Source organism: Panthera leo, chromosome B2 (assembly GCF_018350215.1).
Source record: "Panthera leo isolate Ple1 chromosome B2, P.leo_Ple1_pat1.1, whole genome shotgun sequence".
NCBI lineage: Eukaryota > Metazoa > Chordata > Mammalia > Carnivora > Felidae > Panthera > Panthera leo.
The window spans coordinates 32,337,144-32,351,397 of NC_056683.1; positions in this window are offsets into that span (position 1 = coordinate 32,337,144).

The following is a 14,254-nucleotide window of genomic DNA, read 5'->3' on the forward strand; positions in this document are numbered from 1 at the left end:
TTTCTGTCTCTGGTTTTTCTTTTTTCTCTCACATTCTCTCATCACCTTTTCTGTTTCTACTGGTACTTCTTGTTCTCACTGTGCTGTGTTCAGGCCATGTGTGGGTGTGTGAGTGCCTTGATATGGCAGAGCGCATTGGGCTGCACAAGTATGTCCTCATTAGTGGGCCTTTGGCAATGGGTGCTCTGGGGCGGACAGGGGCACGGGATTCTGCCCAGAGACTTGGGCACTGAGGGACCTGCCACAGGTGCCTCGAAGGGAATCCCGGAACAAGGTCTCAGGGATGGAGCGCCTTGGCTTCCTTCACGATGGACACATTGCTCTCCCCTGCCCCCAGTCGTCCAGAGCCTCCCTGGATGGCACCGACCTGGGCCCTCTGGGGGTCAGCTGCCTCCTGCATCAGCTGCCACCCCATTCCCTGGAAAGCCCAGGATGGAGCACACACAGTAAGACCCCTGTCCAGCCCCTTGCAGTTGGAGGAGGGCTCACGGCTAGTGGCCGGCCGCTCGCAGAGGATCGAGTGCGACCCGGCCCGACCCGGCGCTCAGCTCCTGGCCCCACCTGGCAGCTTCTAGCCTGGGCATTGGGATCCCGTCCCAGAGCCTGCCTGGGCTCGTGTTGGGCTCCCAAAAGGCTGATGAGCTAAGACCCCTCAGAGAGGAGGGACCAGGCCATGGCAGCACTTCCCCCTTACTGACCTCCACCTGCCTCCTGGAAGCCTGGAATCTGAGGAGATGGACACGGTGGGGCAGGCATGACACCCTCTGTAAGTCAGATGGACTCCTGGGCTAGGAAGCTGCGGGGTGTCATCAACCAGGACTGGGAGTGGCATCAGGAACACCCAAGATGCCAGCCAGGTGCTGGGGCGGGGGGTCAGGGCGCTGGCTCAGGGCAGTGGGGGGTGCTGAGGGAGCCACCAGAACCACCCGCAGGGACAGCAAACATTCAGGTATATGGTGGCTCCCTGTTCTACACACACACACACACACACACACTCTCTCTCTCTCTCTCTCTCTCTCTCTCTCTCTTTCTCTCTACCTCATTTGATTCTCACAGCAGCCCTGTGAGAGAGGGGCCTCTATTACTCTTGTTTCACAGCTGAGAAACAGAGGCTCAGAAAGGCCTCATGTCACACAGCTATTAAGTGGCAGAGCTGGGATTTGAACTCAGGGCCCCCATTCCTAACGACTCTTTGACTCACCAGACAGCCCCACAGACACACACCGATGCGAGGCTGCATCCCCACGCCAAGGGGGGAAAGCACAGGGTGATCCCTCCACTTTCCCCGTCAAGCCCACGGGCCAGGTATGGGCTGGGGAGGTGACAAGGAGGAGGTGTTGCTGGGAACCCGGCTTGGGGCTGGCTCTCCCCACAGCGCGGCGTTACTGGCCGCGTTCCCCAGCTCACATCTGGCCAAGGCTCAGAGAGGACGCCTTCCCAAGACAGCTCTCGGGAGAAGGAGCTGACGTGTGGCACGGAGAACCCAGTGCTGTCAGTACTGCGGTGCGTGTCTCCTCTGCTCCTAAACGACTGTAGTCGCAGTTGAGCTGAGCAGCCCTCCCTGGGGGTGGGCATCAAAGGCCATAAGAGGAAGGACCCTGACCGGCGTGTGAGTGCCCACAGAACTTTGCCACCATTGCTAGGCTCAAGAACTGCCCTCCTCCAGACAACAAGCGGCCTGCCACCTGCTTCCGGGAACGTGCCCGGGCCCCTCCCCAGAACATTCCTGGAGGATGAGCTTGCCTCACCCCCCCCCAACCCCCAGCCCATTCCGGCTTTGTTGGTTCCACTGGGCTGGTCAGAGCCGTGCTTCACAGAAAGAAGTGGAATCCCAGAGCATCTGTGCTGGAGGGTCCCCCAGAGGCCACCTGTTACAATCTTCTCATTTTACAGAAGGTGAGAGACAAAGAGAGGCTACAGCAGAGAGGTGCCCAGAGTCGCACGCCACACTTGAACCCAAGTCCGGAGACGGCTAGTTCTTCTTGCCGAACGGGCAGAGGGCAGGCAAAGACCGTGGACTGTGGGTGTGGACACACCTGGGTTTGAGTCCCAGCCCAGCCTTTTCCTGGTGATGGGACCTTGGACAAGCATCTCAACCTTACTGAACCTCCGTTTCCCCATCTGCAAAGCCGGGATAATTTTCTTAGGGTTATTGTAGTGTTTAAATGAGATAATGCAAGTAAAAACCGATTAGCACTGTGTGTGACACAAGGCCTCCAAGATATTGGCTACTGTTATGATTATAAATGGTTAGACCTTGTGCAGATGGGACTCAGGGAGGGGAACCACAGTGACTACACTTCCCAACCCTGAAGTGAGATTCGTACCCTGACATGGTTATGGGCACAGCGGCCCAGAATATTTGATCCTGGGATAGTCTCCCCTGTGCAGAACCTGTAGGTACCACACAAGTGCCTAGGATACTGTGGGAGTGGGGTGCCTGGGTGGCTCAGTGTTAAGTGTCCGACTTCGGCTCGGGTCACGATCACACAGTTCGTGGGTTCGAGCCCCACATCGGGCTCTGTGCTGACAGCTCAGAGCCTGGAGCCTGTTTCAGATTCTGTGTCTCCCTCTTTCTCTGCCCCTTCCCTGCTCACGCTCTCTCTTTCAAAAATAAGAAAACATTAAAAAAAAAAAAAAAAAGGATGTTGTGGGAGCATAAGGAGAGAGAGGTCAATATGCTTGCCGTGGGGGCAGACTTCAGGCCTCCCAGGGGCGATGGAATCCAAGCTGGACCGTAAAGGGTGGAGAAGCGAACGCAGGGAAGAGAAGTGAATGCAGGGAACAGCAAGGGGAAAAGCACCCACAAAGGCATGGCGGCTAGAAGAGCAGGGCATGTGTGGAAGCCTGGAGTGGAGGGGCCTGGAGAGGAGGTGGGGGTGCAGGCAGGTAGAGAGGACACCTTGTCTCACCTTTGATCGTGCCCACATTTTGACTGTGAAGCCAGGACCACAGCTTCCTACAAGGGTAATACTTCACAACTCACATAGAATTTTCTGTCATTTCATGGATGACGGAGGCCTAGAACGAGAGGCCTGCAGGAGGAAGCGGCCCCCCAGAGATACACGGGTGGGCATGCATTGCCAGGAGGGGCCCAGATCTGCCAGCTCTCGGGCTAGGGATTGACTTTCGGATGTGGGCCATGGGAGCCGGGGAGGATTGACTTGGGGGACAGGGACGCCCATGGCGATGGTCCTGGGCTCGCAGACAAGTCCGGCCTGGGCCAGTGAGTGATGTGCAGGGATGATAGCCTGGGGGGTTGGCTGATATGGGTTATTTATGGCTGTTTCTCTGTGAGTCCTTCAGGGCCAAGAAGGTAATTGAATAAGTGAGCGTGAGCAAACTCGAGCGATCATTTAATTGTGACAGAAAATGAAGTTGGTTGCAGCTGGGGGCCGCCAGCCCATTACTGCCGGCCCTGGTTTCTGCTGAGTCGGGCAAGCAGGGCTGGAGTGGCCATCCATCCTTGGTCTGCCCCCACCCTGTCCCCTGGCAGCCATCCCTACGCAGGCAGGGCCTGGGGGTGTTGGTGGTCAGGGAGTTTGTTCTCTGCAGGCTGCTTCCCCCTTCCCCCTCCCCTGCCCCAGGAGAAGGCTGCAGACAGCGAGGGGAGGGGCTGGGAGGACCTGGGAGCCCCAGGGGGTGCGGGGAGGGGGGAGGCTTGTGTGGCCTGGGGGTGAGAGTAGGGGCTCAAATCATATTTGGAATAGCAACATCAGCAGATACAAATGAAGCCCTTGTTATGTGCCAGGCACTGTTGTAGACAGACCCTAATTCTCTCAATTTAGTTAACCCTCCAGTCACCCAGAGTAATGGAGTAACGGAAGTGCCATTATTATTTCCATTTCATGGATGGGAGGACTGAGGCACTGGCTCCCAACTCAGTGTACTTCTCCTTGAGAAGCCCCTGGGAGGCACTGAGATTCTGGGGGTACAGCAGTGATCCAGGTGAGATGCAGTGAGGACCTGGCCATATGGATCCCACAAGGCCCTGCAAACTTCCCCTCTCACCTCTGGTCTTACTTTGGCCCAGCTGGCTACCTGGTGCCTGCCCTTCTAGGAAAGACCAGGTTGGAGGCCCAGACCCTAGGTTCTGGGGCTGGAGGAGTCCCTTGCAGCCCTGGACCAGCTTTGCCCCCAAAGCTCTGGCCCTCTGACCTTGCCTCCTCTGGCACCCTTTCCAGCCCTTCTGAAGAAGCAGATAAAATTAGGCCTGCTATGTGAGAAGCCAGTTCACCTTCCCAGGCTGGGGTAACACGGTGGCCCTAGGGCTCTGCCGGGAAGGGCAGCCCCAAGCTGACTGGAGAGTCCAGAGCAGGGGTGGGCTTGGGTCTAGACCCAAACTGCAGGTGACCTCAGTCAAGTCCCTGGGCTGCCTGTATTTTGTCTAACACCCCTAACCACGGCTCTGGGCCTCAGTTTCCTTACCTATTAGGCAAGATGTGAATGCTCCTTGCCTCTCTCACTAGGTGCCCCTGTTGTGAAGAACTGGAGAAACATCAAGAGGGGTTCCTCTTTTGTTTGTTCATTCGTTCGTTCATTCATTCATTCATTCATTCATTCATGGGACACCTGCTATGTATCAACCATGAAACACCATTTGATTTTAAAAATGATGCCCATGTGTTATTTTTATAAAAATTAAACTTACTTAGGGGCACCTGGGTGCCTCAGTCAGTTAAGGGTCCGACTTAATTTCGGCTCAGGTCATGATCTCTCTCTCTCTCTCTCTCTCTCTCTGCCCCTCCCCCACTTACGCACGCACGTGTGCACTAGCTCTCTCTCTCTCAAAATAAATAAATTTTAAAAAAGAATTAAACTTACTTTCAAAGGAGAGGATATTTTCCCACAATTAAAAAAGAAAAAAGAAGGGGCGCCTGGGTGGCTCAGTCGGTTAAGCGGCCGACTTCAGCTCAGGTCATGATCTCGCGGTCCGTGAGTTCGAGCCCCGTGTCGGGCTCTGTGCTGACAGCTCAGAGCCTGGAGCCTGTTTCAGATTCTGTGTCTCCCTCTCTCTGACCCTCCCCATTCATGCTCTGTCTCTCTCTGTCTCAAAAATAAATAAACATTAAAAAAAAAAAGAAAAAAGAAGGGAAGGAAGAGGCATCAGGTATATTGGCCCAATGTGCCAAAGTGGCCCCCCTCCCCTTGCCCTGCTGAAGCCTATAAAGAAATAACTGGTGCAGGAGGGTTCGTCCAGGTGGAACGGGCTGAACACTCAGGGAGGGCGGGAGGGATGCCCTAGGAGCTCTGAGGCACCTGTTAATGTGAAAAATTCACCCTTGATAATGGGTTAATCTAATGGGTTAATCTCTCCGCCTCTCAGATGTCAGCACCTTCTTGCAAAACCTCCATAAATACTCACTGGCTGCAAGCTTTGACCCTAAACCAGAAAGCAACTGCTTGGCGGGATGTAGCTCAAGGCGACCGCCCTGGAGAGGTGTTGGGAGGGATAGCAGAGACCCCACCCTACCCTCCCCAACAGGTGTTCTGGGCCCAGAGTTTTCCTGGACCTGGAGGGTAGGTGTGGTGATGGGGGGTGGGGGGCATGATTGCCCATGTGCGCAGGTACACATGTTTACACACTTGTGGGGGTGTGTGCCTGTGTGAAAGGTGTCTTTGGTTGGAGGGGTATGAGTCTCTTCTGTCCAGTCTCACTCCCTGGACACAGGAACAGCACCGGGACACTCAGCTTCCTTCCCCTGTAGGTGTCTTTAGAGCTGGCCCTGGGCCAAAGCTCTGTAGCTTTGTAGTAAAGTAAATCCTGGGAAACCCACCCCCACTGCTGCTCTCCGTTGGCCTCCTCACGGATGCTAGGCATTCTCTCTTTCCTTTGACAAACCTACTTGTAGGTGAGGCTCTGATAGGTTTGCATTTTTAAAAAGGACAAAGTGTTAAGCTAAAGGAATGAATCTTTAATGGTGGAATTTCAGGCCTTTTTCTCTTAGGAGAGGTTTTATTTATTTTGGCTTTGGTTTGGTTTTGTCAGGGAAGCTTCCCTGTGTCCCTGGAGCCACCCTGAAGCCCCAGGCTCCCTCCTGTCCTGCTCTGTCCTGGTACACCCTCCCCAGAGGGAGGTGGGGGGCACTCTGGGAGCCAGGAGGGACCTGCACCTCCTCCGTGGATCTGGGGCTGGGCAGAGGACATCAGCCACATCCGAGTGTTGTTGACCACTGTTATGCAATGTCAGCTCTTACCTGGACCTAGCTCCCCTTGCCTCAGTGGAGGCTGCAGCCGCTTTCCCTGAGTGGGAGGCCTCAGTGGGCAGGTGAAGGAATGAACCCCTCACCCTCCCTCAGCCCCAGGTGGGTGCCCCCAACAGCCAACTGGGGGCTTTACGCACCAGGACAGGGGACATATTAGGCTCTCCCCTTCCTGCCCACTCCTTGCCCCACTCCACTGCCTTTCTCCCAAAGCAGCCCAATCACAGGCCCCACTCTTTGGTCCTGGAGGGGGAAGAGGGAGAAGCACCGTCTTTAGGGATCTCTGGTTGTACCAGCTGGGACAGGGTCTGGGGACATGGCTGAGTCCCTGGCCCTCCCCAGCCCTGTCTACTCATCCTCAGTCTCCTAGCCCTGGGAGGCCCCCGGTGGAGCTGAGGGAGGGCTCAGCACTGGGGGTGGGGTGTGATAGGCACTGTCAGCCCCACTGTGGAAAAGAGAAGGGAAGAAGGCCTCAGCCCTCAGACAGAGTACTAAGGAGGCTTGGGTACAGATGGCTTGGCGAGCAGGCCCCAGCTCTGGTCACCCGAATGACCCTTCTGAAGGCCTGTACCTCGAGCTTCAGATCCTGGGCTGCCAGCACCCTGTTCTGGCCTCTCCAGTCTGCCCAGAGTCCCCTCAGGTGCACTGTGCCTTTTGGCCTCAGGGATCCTCATTGGAAGCCTCAGAGTTCTCCTTTCCCATCACCCCTGCCCAGCCTGCTGGGTGTCAGGACTCTGACCTGACTTTGCAGGACACGCCACAGCCTGGGCGAGATCCTGTGGATCCTGTCTGCCTGGAAGCAAGGCAGCCTGATCCAGTTGTCACTGCTGTCCCCAGAGCTGGGCCCAGGGAGGGGGGGGGGCAGGGGTTGGCTCTGACCACCCCTCCCTTCCATCCTGCTGTATTGCTGACCCCTGCCGGCCATCTTCACACACACCCATCCCTGCACAGGCATCCCTCCCCAGAACACCAGTGCTTGAATACTTCCAGGGACGGGGGGCTCACCACCTCATGCAGTAGCCTGTTCTAGGCAGAGATGCTCTGCTTCTTAGGAAAGTTCTTTGTAGTAGCTGAAGTCTGAATACTGGTGACTGTTTATAGTCACACCCTCTAGAGTCACACATTTTATTAAAAAAATTTTTTTAACGTTTATTTATTATTGAGAGACAGACACAGAGCATGAGCAGGGGAGGGGTAGTGAGAGGGGAGACACAGAATCCGAAGCAGGCTCCAGGCTCTGAGCTGTCAACACAGAGCCCGACGTGGCGCTTGAACTCACGAACTGTGAGATCATGACCTGAGCCAAGGTCGGTCGCCTAACCAACTGAGCCACCCAGGCGCCCCTAGAGTCACACATTTAAAAAAAAAATGCCCATTTATTTATTTTTGAGGGAGAGAGCGAGCACATATACAAGCAGGGGAGGGGCAGAGAGAGAGAGGGGGAGAGAGAGAGAGAGAGAGAGAGAGAGAGAGAATCCCAAGCAGGCTCTGCACTGTCAGCGAGGAGCACGACATGGGGCTCAAGTCCATGAACTCGGAGATCATGACCTGAGCCCAAATCAAGAGTTGAATGCTTAACCGACGGAGCCACCAGGGGCCCCTAGAGTCACACAGTTTCATCATTATCATCACCATGTACTGTCTATGTACCAGGTGCCGTATAACATGACATTTAATCCTTTCAACGCCTGTGAGGTTGGTACCTGGGTCATCCCCGTTATATAGATGGGAAGCCCGGGCTCCAAGGAAGTGTGTCGCCTAAGTACTCACAGAACCTGGGTTTCAAAGCCAGAGTCCATGCCCTTGCCAGCTAGGGATATCCCCATCTCATCCCTGCGTTCTGCTTGGCTCCCCCCTCCAGCTTGTTCTTCCCTTTCCCTGAAGCCCTGCTGCCCCACATAAGCTTACACCTTCTCCCCAGAACCTGCAGTGGATTCACTCCTCCTCCAGGAAGTCCTCCTGGACAGCTAAGGGGTAAGGAAAGAGCCTTATCCCCCAGGTATCTTCTCACAAAGAGAGGAGAGGAGGGGAGGAGATAGGGGGCCCGTGTCTGCAATATGGGTGAGTCTGTGGTGACACAGTGGAGGGGAGGGTCTATTCCTACTGCTCCTCTTCCCTCCAGACCAGATTTTGCTCAAGGACCTGATGCTCCTCCTTGGTGGCTGGCAGGACCCCAGTAGTCAGCACTTGGGAGGCCAGTCCAGGCCTGGTCTCTTACTGACCCTTGGCAGGATGGCAGGGCCTGTGGCAGTGGGGGTGGCATCCTTCTGCAGGCCCGTGGCCCCGCCCTGCTTGGCCCACCAGGTTCTGGTGGGGTGTCAGCGGTGCTTGAGGGCAGGAGTGGGGGTGCAGACTTCATTACCCCTCAAAGGACAAGGAGCAGAGAGGGGGCACGGAGAGGCTTCCTGGGTTCTGGCCAGCCCTGCACGGTGAGAAGTTGCATGGTGGGGACACAGGACACTCTGATTACCTGGGGTTTGGAGTCTTTCCCTTCCTTTGATGACCTCTGGCCACCTTCTGTGGCCACAGTGCCCTCATTCGTACTCAGACACCCTCATCCCTGGCTGCCACCTTAAGCTCCTTCTATTTTTCAGTCTTACTATTGAAACCCCACGGAGCAGCATTTAGAAGGATTCCCATGGATGAAAAACTCGGTCAAGCTTTAACGAAAAGCATCTCAGTGTAGGGCAAGACTTTCAAACTCATCTAGTCCCATCCATCCATTACGCGCCAGCATCTCTGCTGAGTGCCTATTCAGTTTTTCTGCTTACATACCTCCAGGGACATGGGACTCATTACCTTTCGAGGCAGCCCAAGACTCAAAATAGTGAGGACCTTCTTTCTCCTACAGAGCTACGGTTTGTCTCCCTGAGGCTTATACTCACAAGGCCTCAGAACCCCCCACACCCTTATGATGTTTGCAGCAAGTGACCATCTTATTGCTGAATCTTGTCCCCAGCCAAAGTCAAGAGAATAGGCCAGTAAGAGACCCCTCTGAGAAACTGGGAGGTACCTATCAAGGGGAGAGGCATCTCATTCCCAAGCCTCAGCCAAGCTGCTGACACTCCCAGCCCAGTCCTGCCAGCTTTGAGTGGAGAGTGAAGAGGGTTCTGGGCAGAACCCACATGTGTCCCCTGCAAATGTCTCAGAGGCCCAGGCCTGACTCTTGGTGGCACATGTCTGAAAGGTGAGGCTGCCCTAACGGTTCCCTGGCCCGAGGAGGAAAGGAGAGATGGATTACAGGTGGGTGGCATGGAGGGAGGCCGGCCTTTGCTGCCCAACAGGACAGCCTGACCACCCCGGACTTCAGATTCAGGTGCCCTGGCTCCCCAGTCCCCGCTACCCTCCTCAACCTCGATGCTATACCTTTACTGATGCAGCCTCAGACCAACCCCACATTGCTGCCTGTAGAACCGACCATCATCCCTAGACCCCCAAGCCCACCCTGGAGCTCAGCCCCCGACCCCCTCCCCAACCCCGGGTCTGTGCAGTCAGGTCTGAGGTCCTGCGTGCAGTGTAATTTCACCTCTGCCTGTGAGCCACTGTTCCTTCCCCGTTCCTCTGCGCATGGAGGCAGGGCACAAATAGATAAATAAAACGAAATAAACACGTTCGTCCCTGTTAAGTTTCATCTCGTTAGATCCACCCCATCGCTCCGGCCTGTCAACTTCTCTTTAGATCCCAGCTCTGTCATCTGGTGTATTTGCCATCATCCCCCCCAGCTGTGTGGCATCTGCAAATTTGATAAAGTACATGGAGCGTGTTTATCTCAGAGGAAGCCCCCTCCCCTCGTTGGGTGGCTGGAGCACAAGCGTGCACAGGCATGTGTGTGTACGCACACACACACACGCACACACACACACACACACACACACACGCACACACACACTTTCCTCCGGCTGAGATTTGTCAGCCCTTCTCAGTCACTTGGATCCTGGTGGGGATCCTGGGCACCTGTGTCCCACAGGGGGTTTAGCACTCAGCAGCCGCTTGCTGTGCACGTGTCCCTGTGGGGGATGGGACGCTCTGGCTACACCCACGTGTCCTCACTCCCGTTGGCCTCTGTTTAAAGAGCCTCTGACCTGGCCATGCCCACTGGCCTCTTCCACCGAGCTTGGGGCCAGGCTGGTCCAGCCAGCATGGGCCGTGGCTCTCCTGGACAGCTGTGTGGCCCTCCCTCTGCTGCTAAACACACAAGGCGTGTTGCCTGAAGGCGCAGCTCTTTCTCCTCTTGGCTGTGGCTGCCGATGGTGGAGTCAGCACCACTGCATGGGGTGAGATCTCCTTCTTGCCCGTGTGCCCACTGAGTGATATTCCTCTGATCCTTCTCTTCAGGGGACCCCAGGCCTTCTCTTTGCGGTAATTGCATAGCAGGGCTAGCCAGCTCGGAAAGATCCAGATCTTCACTACAGAGCCTGCCAGACATTGCCTCAATGGAATGAACAAGATCCCAGGGCCCAGACAGACCTTCCAGAATCTTCTAGTCCATTCCCCAGCCTCCAGGCACTGGATGTTGGAACACAGAGGCTATTCCTATAGCTCCCCTCATGCAACTGTTTGTTCTTCCCTCAGGGAAGGTGGCAGAAGCTAGTTACTTGCATCAGGTAGCTGATGTGAGTAACAAACCACCCCCGATTCTTGGCAGCGGCTTCTACCCACCTACACTGAGGTCTTGCTCACGCTACTGCACTGGGGGTCAGCTGGGGATTCTGGTTCCAGCCACCCTTGCTCCGGGACCCAGGCTGAGGCGGCAGCCCCAGCTGCAGCATCACACCGGGGCAGAAGAAAAGAGATCACAGATCGCGTGCTGGTCTTAACGTTTCTGCCTCCGCTTGCCCCTTGTCACTTCCATTCAGCATTTCATTGGTTGAGGCCAGTCACGTGGCTGTGCCTAATTTCAAAGGGAGTAAGGCAGCCTCATCTTTCCTAGTGCCAGGAATTCTGGCAAGTGGTCTTAGTGACTACTCTGCAGACTAGCTGCTCCTGTCCCTCAGGGCCGTCCTGGGTTCCCGTCAGACCACTCGGACGCTCATTCTCTGAGTCTAGTGTAGAATGTTCTTCTACTTCCACGCAAGGGTCTGTGTGATGATACACACTTCTGGGGGATTTTGTCCATACCTGGATCAGCTGTTCATTATGAGTCATAGACCATCCCAAAACTTAGTGGTTTCATGTGACAAAATTCCATAGAACTACATATACACACACACACACACACACACACACAGAAGAAGTGCATGTAAAGCTGGTAAAATCTTGGGGCGCCTGGGTGGCATCCAACCCTTGGTTTCAGCTCAGGTCACGATCTCACAGTTCAGTTCATGAGTTCGAGCCATGCATTGGACTCCACCCTGGCAGTGTAGAGCCTGCTTGGGATTCTCTGCACCACCCCCTCATGCCCCTCCCCTGCTCATGTTCTCTCTCTCAAAATAAATAAAGTTGAAAAAAAGAGCTGGTAAAATCTAAATAAAGTCATGCCTGAGTTAGTATTGTATCGAGGTCAATTTCCTGGTTTTGACAATGTGCCACAGTTTTGTGGGATATTGTCACTGGGGGGAGCTGGGTGAAGGGTACATGAGAAATCTCTGTACTACTTTTGCATCTTCTTGTGGATCTCAAACTGTTTCAAATTAAAAGGTGGTAATAATAATAATACGGACAACAACCGTGCACTTACTCATGACCCTGCCATTTGGGCAGGCTGGGTGGGAACTGGTAAAAGCAGCTTCACTGAGGCATCTGGTGTGCCAGCTGGGGGCAGGTGGGCATCTGTTCCCCACAAGGTCTCTCCGGCAGGGCAGCTGGGCCACTTTACGTGGTGGCTCTGGGCCGCAGGGGTGGCCTCGGGCTGCAGCTGGCCAGTGTCCCTCTGACCATCTTTCTCTGGTCAAAGCAGTCACAGAGCCAGCCCAGATTCAAAGGGCTTGATGGGAGGGGTGGCAGAGAGCGTGTGACATCCTCAGCTCATTGTCATCCCCAGGTGTGTCAGACCATTTGCCCCCCCCCCCCCCCCCCCCCCCCCCCCCGGGCTCCAGTTCTGCTCCCTCACCTGTGATGTAGGGATGGAGGCTGGAGAAGGGAGAGCGTCACAGATTTAGGGCCAGAGCTGGACTCCCACCCCGGGGCTCAGCCCGCCTCGCCCCTTCGAAGCCCCGGGCTCCGTGGCAGGGCCCCCCTCACCAGCCTGGCATCGATGCTGGGGGTTCTGTTTTGCATGTGCTGGTGTTTGCAATCAAAAAGTTCAGCGGCCCTTCCAAGTGTGCTTAAATTAGTCCCCATGAAAACCAAATCATTTCATTTGCAGAGAAGGGCTTAATTGCAAGGGGAAGGAGGCAAAGGGAATTCTGTTGCCTGTTTTCATTGAAGAAAATTACTGTACTTTCCCCTGTCTCCTTACTAAACAGAAACGGCTCAGAAATTGGGCTGTAATCACCAGTGATACCTCTTCTCTCCTTTCTTCTCAGAGCTTGTTCTGTTCCTCTGCTTCCGAGTCCCTGCTCCGGACCGTCCCTGCTCACAGCCTTCGGGAGGTGGCCCCTCCACGGTGGCCTGCAGTCTCACCACACGCCACCACATTGAGGGGTTTGTCCTCGAGGTCACGGGGGCCTTAGCCCTGCATCGGCCCCGGCTCTTGGCAGGAGGAAACATCTGTCTTCCTTTGAGAAATCTCACCGAATCTGCTCCAAGCCCTCCTCACTCGCCAGGGCCGCGGAGAGGTCACAATTAGGACGCAGGGCCTGGCCCAGCCGCGTCTTACACAAATCCTGGGCTGGTCTGCTTTGGCGCCTGGCCCCTAGACCACCTTCACCCTGGGGCCTTCTGTCACATGGTGCGGTGGGCTGGCAGGTCCTGGGGGCTCTGTGGCATGTTAGCTTATGACATGCTCATAGGGAGCTGTAGCCCTCTCTGTGTGATAGCCCTGCCCCGGCTGGGACAGTCCAGCCTGATTGGCTCTGTGGCCAGGGTCCCCCTGGGGAGGGGGATATGGACACTTCAGGGAAGCAGGTAGCAGGCTGGTAAGTTGCAGGGGCGGGTGTATGAGTAAGCACCTCCATTAGGAGAGACAAAAAGGTGGGCGGGCCCTAGATGTGCGGGTGAGGGGCGCAGCTATGACTCCCAACGGGACAGTGGTCTGGAGGAGGGTGTGGGGAGCACGTGGGGTCTCAGAGGCTCGGAGGCAGCGGCGGGTCTGGTCAGGGTGGGGGCAGCAAGGCGTGTGGCCTGAGCAGAGGCGGGGCAAGCACGATGGCAGGTCACAGGAGCCTCCTAGAGCCTGTGTGAGGTCCTGGCTCTTCTCTGGGACGAGGCGGCTTTACTGTTCTGGTGAACCCAGGGCAGTCCGACAAATCTTGAGTGGCCCCCCCCCCCCTTACTTTCTTCGGAGAAGGGAAGAGAGCAGGGCTGACAACGCAGGCTCTGGAGCTGGTCTGTCTGGGTGTTCAAACCGCAGCTCCACTACTTGCCTGACCAACCTGTGCCTCAGTTTCCCCCATCCCATATAAAGGGGATAACCACAGCGTGGGGGTGCTGTGGCCATTCAGCGGGCTAAAGCTCCCTATGAGCGTGTCATAATGCTGTCATGTATTGGCTGATTTTACCTTTTCTTAATAACTTCCCCCGCTACAGGGACAAAGTGACTGATGAGAGCAAGGTCCCAGCCAATAAAGGACAGAGCCGGTCCTGAAGATGCTGAGTGCCTGCCTCCACCCCACTGCTCATTGGTGGCACGTTCCCCCACCCCCCTGCCCCCACTCATCCCCTCTGCCTCTCTTTTCCCTGGTGCACCATGGGCCCCTCTGTCCAGATTCTCTCCTTGTGTCTAGAGCTTTCTCTGGGGGTGGAGAAGCTGGCCTGGCTGCCTGAGGAGGGCTGCTGGAAGAGTTGGGTCCAGTTGCTGCCTAACCACTCCCCGGCCCCTTCCCTTTGGTGGAGGCCGACAGGATAATGGATTTGAAGTCCGCACACCTGCCTCAACAAAGGGATTTTTTTTTGTGTGTGTGTGAGGCTCAAAGTCAATGGTGTATTAATTAAGGGGAACAGCTGCTACCGCA